Source organism: Pseudonaja textilis, chromosome 10 (assembly GCF_049901715.1).
Source record: "Pseudonaja textilis isolate UNSWEBS1 chromosome 10, rPseTex1.2, whole genome shotgun sequence".
Taxonomy (NCBI): domain Eukaryota; kingdom Metazoa; phylum Chordata; class Lepidosauria; order Squamata; family Elapidae; genus Pseudonaja; species Pseudonaja textilis.
Window position 1 is genome coordinate 3,599,357 of NC_141999.1, and position 17,109 is coordinate 3,616,465.

Genomic DNA, 17,109 nt, shown 5'->3' on the forward strand with positions numbered 1-17,109 from the left:
CTATAATGTACTACGGGTCAATGACTTCTTCAGCTTCAACCACAACAATACAAGAGCACACAACAGATATAAACTTAATGTAAACCACTCCAAACTTGATTGCAGAAAGTATGACTTCAGCAAACAGAGAGGTCAATGCCTGGCACACACTACCTCTGTTGACTCTGTTGTTACATCCTCAAACCCCCACTCCTTTTCCTCAAACTAACCTCTATTGACCTCACCCCATTCCTAAGAGGTCTGTAAGGGGCGTGCATAAGCACACAATCGTGCCTACTATCCCTGTCCTATTGTCCCCAATTATTTGTACCTATTTCCTGTATTCATACTTAAGTTTATTCTTATCTCTATTATCTTGTAAGCGATTGACAAATCAAATCAAATCAAATCAATCAATAAAAACATTATAGCAGTGTTCCAGTATTTGAGGACTGGTCACAAAGAAGACAGGGTCAAGTTATTCTCCAAAGCACCTGAGGGCAGGACAAGAAATAATAGATGGAAACTTATCAAGGAGAGATCCAACTTAGAACTAATTTCATAACAATGAGAACAATTAATCAGCCATTTGTCTGAAATGGTTTCATGCAGGGGGTTGGACTAGATGACATCCGAGATCCCTTCCAACTCTGTTATTCTGTATTCTATATCCGAGTTACTGGGAAACTTGTCTTTTCCCATTATTTTTGTTACCCAAGAGCCTTAAGGAAAAGTAAGGTAATGTAATATCCCACAAAATGGTGGAGATCACTGGAGGATGAGGTTCATTTCATTTCTTTATATGTTTTGCCACTTTATTTGCTTTTAAGTATATCCAGAGATTTAACACACCTTATGACCTTTATTTCCTTTTGAAAATTAAGAAAGAAAACATGCAGTGATTTGCCACTGCATTTCAGCAACTCATGGTTTGGTGAATTTTACAACCCACAAATAAAATGCTTGGGGACAGCAAGAATCCCACAGGTCACGGGTTAAAACTCCTTACATTAGCCTAGCGCAGTCAAACGTTGCCTTCTGCAACTTGGTGTTTTTCAGATGTGTTACAAAATTTATTTCCAGCTTGGTACCAGCTCATCTGAAGGATGCCAGAGATGAGGAAATTTGACCTAATAGGACTTCTCTTAAAATACTACTATTACTAAAAATAAAACATTGCTAATAACTAAAATATGGAGGTGGGTCTGCAATTTGTGTTTTGCAGCAACAAGGCTCAAATTTATAGCATCAAAGTCTGCACCATATTCCAATGTTTGGCTTTGTAAATTTTTTTTAAAAGGGATTTGTAGGAGGACAGAGTAAAATGAATGTATTGAGCTTCTTAAAACTTGATGTATCCATTTTACTTAAAAAAAAAAAAAACTAAGTGGCAGGTTCCAAACACCAAAAAAAGACATACCGAGTTACTTAAAAATAGTTTCCTTATTGTTCCTCACCTATAGATAGAAATCTTGCCAAATTAAAGCAGGCTAGGTTACAGCTTTAAAAATAGATTCTGAGAACTCCCATGGAGGAACCTTCTTAACTCTCTTCCTCCCAACCAAACTATCTAAACCTTGCTGTCTTTTGCTCCCCTGGAATGCAGCCCCTCCCTTCTGGAAATCCAGACTACATTCCACCACACAAAATTCCTTAAAACATTTTGGCTTACTGTTGTCACCATGTCATTGGCCTGAGGCACTGAAACATTTAGGTACTGAATTAAAAAAACCTTACAGAACAGTTCCCTAGGGAACCAAGTTTACTTATTTATAACAAGAGTTGCTTCCTCCGCTACTCATGTGTCCTGCATTTAGAGCTCATGACTTGCCAATCTTCTATTTTACCAGAATTAAGAGTAATCTTTTTGCAAGAAGTAAAATAGGAAAATTGTGACAGGCATAGATGCATTTCTGGATAGTCGTCCATCTCTGAGCTCAGCAGCTTATAGGGAAGATCTGAAACTTGTTTCTCTAAAGCGTGACAGCTGGTGCAGTCCTGAAGTATTCTTAGCTTAAGAAAGACTTAAGGACCATCTAGGTCCTGATTCTCTGGTGCTAGGAGAATCTTCACTTATTTATTTCTCCAAGGCCTGTCCTTCATAAGGCTGAATCTGTCAGGTTCAGTGGGTGGCTTCCCTCGGGGTGAGTTGTCCCGAGTGGGTCTGGCTTGGAGCCAGGGAAGCCCCTGCCCTCAAACCAGACCTGCTCGGAAGCTGCATCCGAGACAGGGTCCCTTCCCTGCCCCCCCACAAACAGCCCTGATGAAGCAGAAATGGCTCAGCAACCCCGAGGCCTTCTCTACCATCATGGCTCTCCTGGCAGAGCATGCTCAGAAGCTGTTCGTTAGCCATTTATACCAATTGTTCCAAATTGTAAAGAATTCAGAGTCGTCTTTTTCTTTCAATTTCATTATTAGCATATTCATCTCAGCACTTTCTGTTACTTTGTGTATTATTAGTTCTTCATTAGGGGTATTTGGTGTTTTCCAAAGGACTACTTGTATTGACCTGCATAACTTTGGATTTCTAGTGTAGTGTATTTAAATAGAGACTTCTAGGACGATGTTCCTATTGGTTAACAGAAGCAACGATAAAATTGGTTAGTAATATTAGTACCTGATTGGCCGCCAATAGCGGCGGGAAGTTTAACTAAATGTCATTGGTTGCGAGCCATGGAGCAGCCGCTATAAAAAGGGCTGCTGCGGTTCGACTGCAGTTGAAGTTACTGTTATTATTAAAGAGCTGAATTCAACTCCGGTCTGCGAGTCTCTTTACTGGCGACAGAACATCTAGTCTGGTGTGCTTTGGCGGTGGGGGGCAGGGCAGTGTCTGACATTCATGTTGTTTATGATGAGGCTGGATTAAAACCAAAGGACTTTGTAGCAACTGACATGACCAAAAATGAAAAGAAAATGTGATGCTGCGAAATTCTCTCTCTCCCCCCCCTCTCTCTCTCTCCCCCTCTCTCTCTCTCTCCCTCCCTCCCTCTCTCTCACACACAACACACTCCATTGTATCTAAGAATCATGAACGAAGACAAATTTCAGATGGTCAAACAGAAATATCAAGATCAACCATTAACATTTCAGAAATCAATACCGTGGACTACAGTAGATCATTTCAATCAAAAGAGCATAAGATCTTCTACTGTGGGCATGAAAATCCTGGAAGAAGTTATAAGGTGCTCCAAACAGTACTTACATCAACTAAAATAAAAGAAGGTTCCCATTTTGAGTCCAATACAAACCAATCAAATAATACTGATTCATGTCCGTGCTCCAACCTCAGATACAAAGGAACTGGAGGATAAATAGTTCAGTTATGATATTCAACACCTTGTTAGACCTGAATGCTAAAGTTGGAAGTAAAATAGAATATGGAATAATGAAAAAAAACATTGGCTTTCGCCTTCCAAACAAAGCAGGAGAAAGTGACAAATAAATTTCTGCCAAAGAAACTAATTATTTATAGTAAGTATGTTCGTCCAACAACCATGCATGAATGACTCCATGCATGGTCATGGCCAGATGGATGACACCGAAGTCAGATTGTCTATACACTCTTCAGGCAACAATGGAGAAGTTCTTTTCTGCCAGAGTTCAGATCATGAACTTGCAAAATTACAACTTAACTAAGAAAAACAAATACAATCGTCAACATCTGACCTCAGCAATATTCCACATGATTATGCAGTGAAAATAAAGATAGATTTAATGGATTAGACTTGATAAATAGAGTGCCTGAAGAACTCTGAAGAGTGTATAACATCATTAAAGTTGAAGCAAAGAAAAATGTCCTGAAATGCAAGAAGCCAAAGGCAGCTAAATGATCCTCTGCTATTACACTGAAAATAGCTGAAGAAAAGCAGAAAGCAAAAGGCAGTAAAATGAGGGCGACTGGCTTAACTGAATGCTGAGTTATGGAGAAGGTACAGAAGAGACAGAAAAAAGCACTGCAAAGAACTGCTTGTTTGTTGTGTCCTGCTCAGAATCACTTGCTTGTAGGATGAGCAGGAGGGAGGGAGGAGGGAGGAAGGAACAAAGGAAGAAATTGAAAATAACAACAGGAATAACAAAAGACTGATTTAAGAAAATTGCAGACATCAAGGGGAGCTTTTTTTTAAAAAAAAGTTACATAATGATAAAAGAGGCAAAAATCTACCAGAGAAAATCTTATCACTAAATTGGAGCCAGCCATTCTAGACAATGAAATTAAATGGGGCCTGGGATATATTGCTACAGACAAAAGTTGCAGGAGATGATCAAATTTGAATTAAACTGTTTAGAATCCTAAAAATATGATGTAATTAAAGTGCCACATGTGGTTTGGAAAACACAGCAGAGTCTGGAAAAAATTTATGTTTCAGGATCAAAGAAGGATGCTGTTAAAGAATGGTCAACTTATTGAACTGATTGAACTGATCTGATGCTAGTAAAATAATGCTCAAAATTGTGTTGTCCAGATTTCAACAAAATGTGGAAACAGAATGGCCAGATATACAAGCTAGACTCAAAAGAGCAGAGACACTTGAGATCAAATTTCTAATATTCAATGAAGAACATAAAAAAACAAGAGAGTTTAAAAAATACTTGTATTTTTGATTATATAAAGACTTTGGCTTTATTCACAATTGTAGACAGCTTTTAAAAATATGGGTGTACCAGACCAGCTCATTGACCTATTGAATAAATTTTGAAGAACCAAGAATTAGAATAGAATATGCAGCAACTGAATAATTCAAAATTGGAAAGATATCAGGCTTGTATATTATTACCTAATTTATTTAAATAACAGATAGAATATATCATGAGAAATATTGAATAAGGAGAAGCAGAGATTGAAATTATCACAGCTGGGATAAAGATCAACATTCTCAGATAATGCTGATGATGCTATTTTGTCAGACTCTAAAACCCAAGACAGACACATGGAATTACTTCTGAAAAATATCCTTTATAGTTCCTTACCTATAGACAGAAATCTTGCCAAACTAAAGCAATTACTTGCCTTGTTAAACACACCCTGACCATTGATAAGGAAAAAGATCTTCTTATTCCAAACCAAACTATCTGAATTTTGCTGTCCCTTGGTCCTCTGGAATGCAGCCCCTCCCTCCTGGGAATCTGGACTACACCCCCACCCCCTCATTGGCTGGTAGTAAGAAAAGGGAATCCTTTTTGGGGTAGGTGATAAAAGAATGAAAAAAAAACCTGATCTTTTGCTCTGCAGCAGCGGTCCCCAACTTTTCTGGCTTTGCAGAGCGGCCAGGGAAGGGGAAAGGCGATGATTCTGTGCAAGTGATGGGCAAGCATGTGTGTCCATGCACCAACTGCTCATACAAATGGAGCTGCATCCATGCTTGCTTGCTGCTTATGCAAGTAGAGCTGTGCTTGCAAGTGCGCTCGCCCACCACTTCGGTGACCCACTTCCAAATGGGGCGTGGCCCGGTACTGGGTCATGGCCTGGGGATTGGGGACCTCTGTTCTACAGTAATGCCCATCCCTCAAATTAAGATTATGTCAATAATCTTAATATAAGATTATTATAACATCTATGCTATTTACATTGGGGTACCAGCCCAATGTAAATAGACAAAAAAGAAGCTGAAGTAAGTTTTTATCTTCTTAGACTGAACAATTTAGAGTGTGGTTGATGATGACAGTAGCCATAAAATCAATAGATACCCACTATTGGAGAGGAAGACTATGATATAGGTAAACAAGATATCAAAGTACAGAGACTTCATGCTGATAAATAACATTGCTATTGTCATGGTGGTAGATTTCCCAGTTGTAATGTAATCCTGTGAAAGCCAGACAAAACGGCTGAATGAAGACAAATCCTCAGAATTGTGAGGCTGGTGGAAAATTCTGAGAATACCTTGGACGGGATGAAGAACAGATGAAATAAAACCAGATAGCTCCCAGGAAGCATTAATGATGAAATTAAAGCTCAGATATCGTAGCAGAAGGAGTGGCAGAGCCTGGAGGTAGGCTCAAAAGTGGGATCAGCCCAGAGTCTCTATGAAGCCATGAATGTACTAAGTCCAACCTTCTGTGAATTTCTTTGACCCTAATTTGACTTCTAGAAGATGCTAAACACTAGCTGAGAATATTCCTGTGCCTAGGCATGAGCAATAAACCTGTTTAATTGAAACTTCATGTGTGGCCCTGGTTTTTTGTGCCTGACAGATATTTTGGAAATATAATAAAAAGGAAAGAATCATTGGAGGAAGTTCTGATACATGGAAAAATTGAAGGCCATCAAAAAGAAGGCCAGCAGAAGACAAGATGTGTGCATACACTGTCTCTGTGTGTAAATATTATTACTGATGGCACAAGAAGGAACTTCAAGAGCACACACACACACCCCACATACATAAAACTATTCCTAACAGACAGTCCTCATGCAGTGAAGTTCATCAAGCCATGAAGAATCAGAAGTGATGGAATAGATTAAAAAGTGTGCAGAACCCAATTTTTGGTCATACAGCATCTAATAATTGTGGCAGAAGTCTCAAATATTCAGGAGCAGCACATGGTCCACCCTCTCATCTGTGACCTCTGGAAGACCAAACATGACTGAGAGGAGAGTGATCTGTGGGGCTTGCTGAAACCTGAGGATCAACCTGCCACTGTAGGATGATCTTGTCCTTCCTATGTTTGTCCTTTCTATGTATATTTATACCAACCCTTCACGGCCCCGGAGGATTCAAGCAGATGAAATAATTAGAAAGGAGCAGTAGTGTTAACTTGGAAGAATCAGACCTGATAGGGCTACATGTATCTTCAGCCAAATGATCAAGATGAAGCTCTCAGATCAAGACATGAAGTGGATGGACAGGAAGAAACTCCTATTTCAGATGCTACTATGAAGGCCTACAAGCTGTTATATATCAGGATGTTTACATCGCTAATTCTGGAACCCCAAGAGAGGCACCCTGCAGGGGGGATGAGAGAAAGATTGCAGCCCAGACCTACGACCCTGTTGATTTCCTCTTTGCATTCTGGCCACCTCTCTGCAAGAGTGGGAAGGATGGTGAAGGAGCCAGCCAGGTCTTTTCTGCAAGAGAAAAGAAGGAAGACAGAGGATGATCTCTCTGCCAACCAAGGAAAGAGAAAGGAAGGAAAGGCGAAGAGGAAAAACAAAGAATAGAAAGATCTCCCTGCTCAGCTAAGGCAGATCTTAATGGGTGACAGTAGAGTTTAGAGCAGAGGTGGGATTCAGCAGGTTCTGACCAGTCTGGAGAACAGGTAGCAGAAATTTTGAGTAGTTTGGAGAACCAGCAAATACCATCTCTGACTGGCCCCACCCCCATCTATTCTCCGCCTCCCAAGTCCCAGCTGATTGGCTGGGCCTCCTTTTATTGCCCTGCATAGGAGAATGGAGCTGGAAAGCAGGTTAGTGGGGTGGGGAGGGAGTGGAGATTTTGCAGTAACCTTCCCCAAGACCGGGGAGGGAATGTAAATTTTATAGTATCCTTTCTCCTGCCATGCCCATCAAGCCAAGCCCACAGAACCGGCAGTAAAAAAATTGAATCCCACCACTGGTCTGGAGGTTCTAGAAAGCTGGATATGTTCCTGAAAACACATTAGATATCAACCAGTTGATAAAATCAGATATATAAACATATCTAAAGGTTTCAGACATTGTGATCATTTGGGTTTGGACCCCTATTCTAAATTATAATAAAGGCATAAGCAGAGGAGAACTTGAATGAATTTGTTCTGAGTTTTGTAGCCACAAATCCCATAATATTGGTATTACAAGCCCTGCAATGTAAAAAGCCCATTATCCAGAATGTTAAGATTTAACCAAAATGGCCACATACTGTATAAAGCGTTTTGCTGCTTCTTTATAGTCATTCTTGAATGCTGTTATAAGCTTTCAACTGACTGGTGAACAACTCTTCCAAAGATACTTTATTTCCAAAATGTAGGTTTAGATATTTTGGAAAAGCTAATGAGCCGTAGCACAACTCTCATCTCATCAACGGCATGCTGCATAATAGACCTATTTACTATAAGATATTGATTCTATCTTGGGTAATGCTTTACTTTTTATTTTAATTGGCACAACAAAATTCAACAAAATTGAAGCTGTGAAAATATGGGTTTTACACAATTTGTGATGTTGACTCAAGATACGTCTTTCTTAATAGGGCTAAGCAGCCTCCTTCTGTTCTTTGACCCAGCTTCCGTAAATGGCATGTGAGAATGATCTTGGGAGATAGGAAGCCGCTTTACGGGTAATTGGATACCTCTTACACACTGTTTGCCTAAAAATGGGGGGAAATGACCTTGTGATTTATGGCTTTGATGGCTTGGCGGTTAAGGATGCTGAGCTTGTCAGCTGGACAGCCTGGGTTTGAGACCTGAGTGCAACGTGATGGGGTGAGCTTCTGTTTTTGCTCCAGCTCCTACCCATCTAGCAGCATTCAAATGCAAGTAGATAAATAGGTACTACTTCATTGGGAAGGTAACAGTGTTCTGTGCACCTTGGTGTATAGTCATGCCAGTTAAATTTCTTCAGACAATGTTGGCTTCTTCGACTAGGAAACAGAGATGAGCCCCTCTCGCTAGAGTCAGGCAAAGCTGGACAGGGGAAATGTTACCTTTACCTTTAGGATTGATTTCAGAGTCATGTTGTAACTTAAATAGACAGATTAAAATATAATTATACAGGTAGCCTTCAACTTACAACCACAATGGAGCCCAACATTTCTGTTGCTCTGTAAGACATTTGTTAAGTGAATTTTGCCCCATTCTATGGCCTTTCTTGCTACAGTTGTTAAGTGAATCACTGCAGGTGTTAAGTTAGTAACAAGATTGTTAAGTGAATCCAACTTCCCCATTGACTTTGCTGGTCAGAAGTTCGCAAAATGGGATCACATGACCCCAGGTGTGATGACCCCAAGGGGCGTGGCACAAAAGCAACAAAGTCACAAAAATAGGTAAAGTCCCTTTAATGCTTCCAACTTGGCCCCCAATGTCCAGTTATCTTTGGCTGGAGAAAAAAAACTCTCCCAAGAACAAGTCTTTAAAGGGAAGAAATTCAGTCCGAACCCAAAGTACATATAGATCATAAATAAAAACCAACACAAACCATGCTATAGCAATTAATGGGACAGGGCAGGATAAGGAATTGCAGACTTCAAAAGATAACGAAACACACACAGTTGGGAGGACGCTAGAACCCAGATAAGACTTAACAAACAAAGATAATTCACACTTTGCTTCCATCAAGGTGCTATGCACAAACACCCTTTTAAAATCCTGTTTCCCAGCTGCAGCTAATGAAGGGAATCAGGGCCTTTTTCTCCCCCGTAACCCACGTTGCTCCCTTATCTGTTCCTCCCTGCATGCCCTAGGGTGAAGAGAGGATGGGTCTGGGTCTTCCTCTAAATGCCCAGCCGGACTGTGCCCTTCCCCGTTTTCCTCCACAGCCACCAGAGCCACACTACCACTTCCTATCAGGTGTTCGACCTCCTCCTCAGAATCAGATTCCAACAGGGGCATGACACCAGGACACTGCAACGGTCATAAATATGAATCCATTGCCAAGCACCTGAATTTTGATCATGTGACCATGGGAAGTTGCAATGGCCATAGGTGTGAAAAATGGTCACAAGTCACTTTTTTTCAGTGCTGTTATAACTTTGAATGGTAACTAAATGAACTGTTGTAAGTTGAGGACTACCTGTACTTATAACTGCTATGTAGAATAGCAGAATCCATTCTTTTATATTTATCTTTTTTTCCTATTTTTTCCTACCCTTTTTCTTGTACTTTTAGCTTTTCTTTCTTTTCTCTTTCCTGTTTAATGTTCTCTGCTTATTTTAGTTTGCCTTAGTACTTACTATTGCTGTTAAAGCTTTCAGTAAAAATTACATTAAAAAGAGCACAGGGTAGGTGTCTTACTGGCTAAAACAGGTAAATCCACAAAGCCTTTAACTGAATCATAGTTTAACACTCCTCAGGAGTGTTATTGCATCAGGTTGTTACAGAAGAGAACTGGGGGAAGCAGAGTGAAAACTTGTGTTTCCTTTATGTGCAATCAACAACTGGGCTTTATCTTTTGCACAAAGCAGATCTCTTGCTGTACAAATGATTTCCGCAACAGAGAAGTTATTACACCAAAAGAGGAATTTGATGAGACAACAGAGGAAATCACTTAATCAAAAATCGGTGGTAAGCGCATCAACCCCCCAGTTATGTGCAAAGCAAATAAATAATCCAGTGGGTAGGGAAAGTGAAGAGACCTTAAAGAGGAAGAAGAACCTACAGCAAGAGTTAATAGAAGCTTAACAGAATAATAGAATGGGAAGGGTTCTTGGAGGTCTTCTAGTCCAGCCCCATGCTCAGGAAGAAAACCCTATACCAGTGATGGCTAACCTTTTGGTTGTTGCATGCCTACACCCATAATGCAATGTGCGCATGACCCCCTTTGTGCATGCGTGTGTGACCTCCCGTGTTCCGCCACCCTGTGCAAGCGCAGCAGATACCCGACAATCAGCTGGCTGGCGGGGGTGTGATCACATGCGCAGTGGATCAGTTCCAGGCGTGCCACTTCCGGCATGCATGCCATAGGTTCGCCATCATGGCCCTATACCATTTCAGACAATTGGTTGTCCAATCCCTTCTTAAAAACTTCCAGTATTGGAGCATTCACAACCTCTGGAGGCAACTTGTTCCACTGATTAATTGTTCTGTCGGGAAATTTCTCCTTAGTTCTAAGTTGCTTCTCTCCTTTAATTAAGTTTCCATCCATTGCTTCTTGTCCTGCCTTCAGGTGCTTTGGAGAACAGATTGACTCCCTTTTCTTTGGGGCAATCCCTGAGAGATTGCAACACTGCTATCATGTCACCCCTAGTCCTCCTTTTCATCAAACTAGACATACCCAATTCCTGCAACCATCCCTTATATGTTTTAGCCTCGATTCCCTAATCATCTTTGTTGCTCTTCTCTGCACTTTTTCTAGAGTCTCAACAGGTGTAAATAAGGAGGGTTTTTCCTTTGCAAGGAATCTGCTTCTTGCTTCTGTGGGAACTGATAAAGATAAAAAAGTGAACAAACACATCCCTATTTAACTGGCATTAGAGATGAGCAGAGGACCAATTTGCAATTCAGAGGTTATATTAATTTATTTCATCTCTGGATCAAATCTTAAACTGCCAAAATGAGAGCACCTTTTTGGTTTTATCATTGGCCAGAAACAAATCAACTTCGGGTACATGCTACTGGTAGTAATTGACAGACCAATAAACGGCCTGGGCTCTGCACCTCCTCACATTCACACTGCATGTTGTTAAAGGTAAAAGTTCCTCTTGCACATATGTGCTAGTCCTTTCCGGCTCTAGGGAGCGGTGCTCATCTCCATTACAAAGCCAAAGAGCCTGCGCTGTGTCTCTATGGTCGTGTGGCTGACATGAGAAAATGCTAAAGGTACACAGAACACGGTTACCTTCCCACCAAAGGTGGTCCCTATTTTTCTACTTGCAGTTTTATGTGCTTTCGAATTGCTAGGTTGGCAGAAGCTGGGACAAGAATGGGAGCTCACTCCGTTATGCGGCACTAGGGATTCGAACAGCCAAACTGCCAAACTTTCTGATCGACAAGCGCAGCATCTTAGCCACTGAGCCACTGTATCCCTTCATGTTGTTATCTGCCAACAAACTCCACTTGAGCATATTGGTCTTACTTACCCTTAGGCACTCCCATCCTCAACCTGAAGTAACATAGGGGAGATCAAATCCCTCAGCCATGTTCTCTTCTGGGATTATTTCTTGTTCTGTAATTTCTCTTTCTGTAATTTTCTGTAATTCTTTAATAATTTAATAATTGTAATTCTGTAATAATTTTTCTGTAATTCTATCATTTTCATTTCAATGAGATGTCTGTACGGTTGTGTGTAGAGCAGATCTCAGCCAACTATTCACAAGGCAACATTTCCATTTAGATTCCTCTTCTCTTGAGGATCTTCACCATTTTCCTTCAAAGTCTAGTAATTTTTCAAGATCAGATATGGCACTTTGCTTCCCCAAGACAGAAATGCGAAGGAATCCCTGTCACAGAAAGATGAAAGATGAAATGTATCCATTTCATGTATTCACAACCATGCTTATACTTATACCTGTTATCTTATAATCGCTTGACAAAAATAAAAATAAACAGATAAATAAAAGGCAAGGCCTGGGTTTTGAAAGCACAACTAACTTCAGAAGGTAAGCTACTTATTTCCCTTCAATTGTTGGATTTGATTTTGTCCCGAGACCCAGTCTGACAGTTCCTTTGAAGGATCAGAATGGCTGTGGTTGGCAAAACACAACAACAACCATCTTCTGCTCATCACAAAGTTAAGCTGTTGCTCCATAAGTCAGTAAATGACATGAGGCCTATAATAGAAGGATCATTTTCAATCATGGTTCCCTATTTTGGAGAATTGCTTGGAAGATAGAACATAGAATATAGAATAATAGGTTGTTTGGTGCCCATGTGAAGCATCTTTGCAACACCCAATGAAGATTTTTGTATTGTACTGTATTGCATTGCATTGCATCATTTTATTTTATTTTTTATTTTATTATTTTCTGAAAACTTTGAGAAGATACCGATCACTGCTTAGCTATTATCTCTCTTGCAAGTTTATCTGCAGCCTTTATTAATATCAGTATTTTTCTGTGATGCTGCTGATTTTTATTGTTCTACATCAGTGTGATTTCTTTATTGCACATTTTTAGCAGACACGCCATTCCAAGCAGGAAACTGTGGTTGATGGACCATTTTGGAAGAAAATAAGTAAACAAATAAATATCTGGCTATCCTTGACTGGTGGCAGAGAACTTAACAGCATTTATATGAGAGACACCAGATACTTCTGCGGGGGAAAAATCCATCATAAAGAAAAAATTTCCAGCTTGGGGTAGACTGTCTGTAGCGTGCAGAAAGGTTATAGAAGACAGTATCACTTGAAAATCTGCAGGTAGTGATCTTGATTGTGTCACTGAGGATTAAAAGTTCACCTGGAAATTAGTTGAAATGTCATCATTGGCACTGAAAAATGGCTGCTAATTCCAGGGGGATTGGAAGTGGTCTCTTCAAATGTCTCCTGCACAAAGAATGAATAGCTTATCATAAACTCTGCATGTGTAAGACAGATAATCATGTCTTGTAGATGGTGATTGAAAATGAAGCCGAGTTTTAGGTATGCAGTCTTAGAATGTTTAACCTAAGAAAACCTTATCAAAGATTGTATCGGGTACTGAGACTCTTTCACAGACTCCTTTTCCTCTTATTTAAAACCTGTCTATATTCTTGGATGCTTCACCCATCGGGTGAAGACCTTTCCCTGGCTCCTTACACACTGTAGAGGCCATGCAACATTGTCAGCAATGGTGCTCTAATTTTAGCTAGCTAAATATTATAGATAGATGATGATAGACAGACAGACAGACAAACAGAAAGAGAGAAAGATGATGAATAGTTGAGGGATCTAATTTTGCCTAGCCAATCAAAGAGAAAGATTAGTGGGGACATGATACCAGTACTTGGAGAGCTATTACAGAGAAGAGGGGATTGACTTGTTCTGCAAAGCATCTGAGGGCAAGCTAAGAAATAATGGGTGGAAGATTTTAAAGGAGACATCCAATCTAGAAGTAGGGAGAAGCTTTCCGAGAGTGAGAACAATTAATCAGTGAAATAGCTTATACTGGACTTAATTCTTATTAACAGAGATGAAATGACAGAAGGAGGGTTGAAGATGCAGAAGAGTGACCATGTCATACTGGAATTCAACATAACACAGGCACAAATAATTAAATAAAGTCAAACTAGACTTTGAGATGACTTCAGCAAACTAAGAGAGAGTTTAGGGAAGTTTCCATGAATGGAAATTCTAGAAAAGAAAACAACTCAGGATGCTTGAGAAACTCAGAAAAATGAGATTACAAAAGCCCAATTTAACAACATACCACAGAGAAAGAAAAACAAGAGACCTCAGATAAAGGTTTCAGTTTTTCAGTACTTGATGGGCTATTACAGAGAAGAGAGGGGCAAGCTATTCTCCAAAGCATCTGAAGGGACAGGAAGTAACAGGTAGAGATCATTAAAGAGAGATCCAACCTAGAACTAAGGAGGAATTTCCTGAGAGTGTCTGTGGAGATTCTCAGTCATCCAGGTCATGGTTGTCCCAAAGGTGCCTTTTCTCCCCCTTCAACCGAACCATTTATGGATGCCATCTATGTCAAATTGAACAGCCTTCTCTCAACAAAGGGGGAGGGAGAACTTCGGAGTAGTTTCTTTATTGTTGTTTGCCTATCATCTGTCTCCAATCTACATACAACACAGTCCTTTCAACAGTTCCAAGAAGGCTCCACACCAATTTGCACCACTCAGGTAATCCTGATGACACAGATAAACTTCCAGGTGACCTTAATCACCTGATAAAAGAATGCAAATGTCCAGCTGTCTGCAAGGAGTATCAATCCTTCCATTCCCCACCATCCAGTCAGAGCTGAAGAAGCTTCTTGGATGAGAAACTAAATGTCTTCAAAGTAAACCAGAAAGTCCAGTTGTCTTTTGAAGGAAAAAAAAGCACCTATGGGACTTCCTGAGAGAACATTAAAATCAATGGAACAGAAGAGACCGGACAGCCATTTGTCTGGACTGGTACAGGATCTCCTGCCATGAATCAGTGGTTGGGCTAGAAGACCTCCAAGGTCCCTTTCAACCCTATTATTCTATGTTCTAGGTCAGTGGTGGCTAATCTTTTTGGCACCGAGCACCCTGGAAACTAGAAGAGCAGCTCTCTGGTGTGCACATGGGGGAGCATTGGAAACTGGAAGCTAGCCTTAGCTTCCCGGCATGCACATGCTCAACTGGTTTTCCGCTTTCTAATGTGCATGCTTGTGCAAAGACCAGGTGTCTGGCACGCACATGCACTTCAGGGAGCTGCTCTTCTGGTTTCTGGTACTCTATGTGTGCAAAGACCATCTGGCTGGCATGCACGGACATACGAAGACCAGCTGGCCAGTGTGCGCAAGCATGCCAGGGGAGATGCTCTTCTGGTTTCCGGCATTCCCGCATGCGTGAAGACCAACTTGGAAGAGCAACAAGTGATGACTGGCATGTCCAGAGAGACGGCTCTGCATGCCACTTCTGGCACGTGTGGCATTGGTTTGCCATCACGGTTCTAGGTGCTAAGAACCTAAGAATGGAGTTACTTCTGAGTAGTTTCTTTATTGTTATTTGCCTATAGATAAAATCTTGCCAGCCTAAAGAAACTATTGTGGTGGAACTACTGGCTGAAGGCAGAGAGCCCCACCAGTGGGAGAAAAGAGACATCCCAGCTTTGAATTCATTCAAGGGAAGAAATGTCTGAGGTTACAGCCTTAGGTCTTTATCTTCCATTTCCCAAAGGAAGGTAGATAGTCTGGCAAGATTCTCGTAATATATATGATCAGCAATAAAATATCTGCTTGGGCCAGTGAACAGTTCCAGTTGCTTGCACTTGACAATTATCTGCATAACTATAGACATTCTCTGTGAATTGCTAGGGAGGGTCTGTCCTTGCTCTCTGAGACATTCTAAGCTAAACAGTCTCTTTGTCTTTTGGAAAGAAGTCCTCCGTCTTGCAATTGTAGGCTACATTTCACCAAATCTGTAGACATAATAATTGTGTTTTGCTTAACCTGGATTGGTCCACATTTGATATATATTTCTTTTATCAGGCTTCAATGAACATCTGATAAAAAGATTAGATTGGAAAGCCAAAGAAACATTCCAGAAGAACCATTTCTGTACTATTGCTAAGAAAACCACAGATGCTTACAAAGTTTCAGGAAGTCAGCCTCAGGTTAAAGATGCTGAGGTTTAGCATTATTGAGATCAGAAAAGGATTTAAGATCCAGGGAGAGCTCATGGGATGTTGCTGTAGAGAATAAGGAAGAGTAACTTGCTGGAGATATGAAGAAATCATTCCCTAGGCCAGAGGTCTCCAAACTTGGCAACTCCATAAGTCTTCAAGTTGCCCCTGACCTGGGCAAAGGGGGTTGAAATCTTCTCTAAGTCCAGAACTATGTGATAGCATTCAAAAGCAGGTCAACTTCCCTACGGATAAGATCTATAAGAAGGGGCCAAAAGTACAAGGCAATCAGACTTGCAAAATACTGTTATTACAAACCATCTCAATAAAAATATGTTTAGTCTTCCTCCTGAGTTAATTTCCTGGTCTGGTGGGGCTGACTATGGCTGATCAGTAGTTTACTAAATGGAATCTATTCTCTTCCCTTCTACAAAACTAAGTTAGAAACTGTGGGGTGACAAGAAGTAAGGATGCCAATATCATGGCTGGCTGGAAAATTCTGGAGTTTAAGTCCATAGGACTTAAAGTTGCCAGGGTGGGATACCTCTGATATAGACTTTTTAAGTTGGGAAACGGGGAAATGCTCTTTTTAAAAGAATCTAGAATCATTGGTGCCGATGCTGGGTTTCCCCTCCTTCTTTTCCTACTGATATCACTTTGATCTGTCCTCCTTTTCTTCTCTTTTCATCATCCCTCAAACTGCATGAAACCAGGGAGCAGAAATCAAACTGCCATCATTAACTTTCTTGCTTTCTTTTTCTAATCCTTCCCAATGGGGATAAGCACTAAAAAAAATGCTCTTCAACTTTCACAAAGTTGGAGAAAGCTTACATTTATTTTCTGACCTATTAAAAATGCACAAGAACATCCAAAGGGAGCCAGAACAGTTATTCGGCCAACTGAAATGTCCAAGTACATCAAATATTCTGCAGCTTTCACTGTTGTGCAGAATGCATAGGATGGGCTTTGCTACAAGACAATAAAATGAAACTCATTTTCATCTCATTAGTCCAAGATGGACCAACAATTGTTCTCTTGCTTCCATTTTTTTTGTGTCCTCTTAGAGCCTGCATCACAAAAATGCCCATTCTCCATGTTATGTAAAAGTAAGAAGTAAATAAGTGTATTACATCTCCAGTAGACATCAAACATCTAGTTACTGAAGATCCCCCCGATTCCTAATAAAAGGCCAGAACATTCACTGCAAAGATAGAGGTAGTCCTTGAGATATGACCACAATTGAGCCCAAAATTTATGTTGCTAAGTGA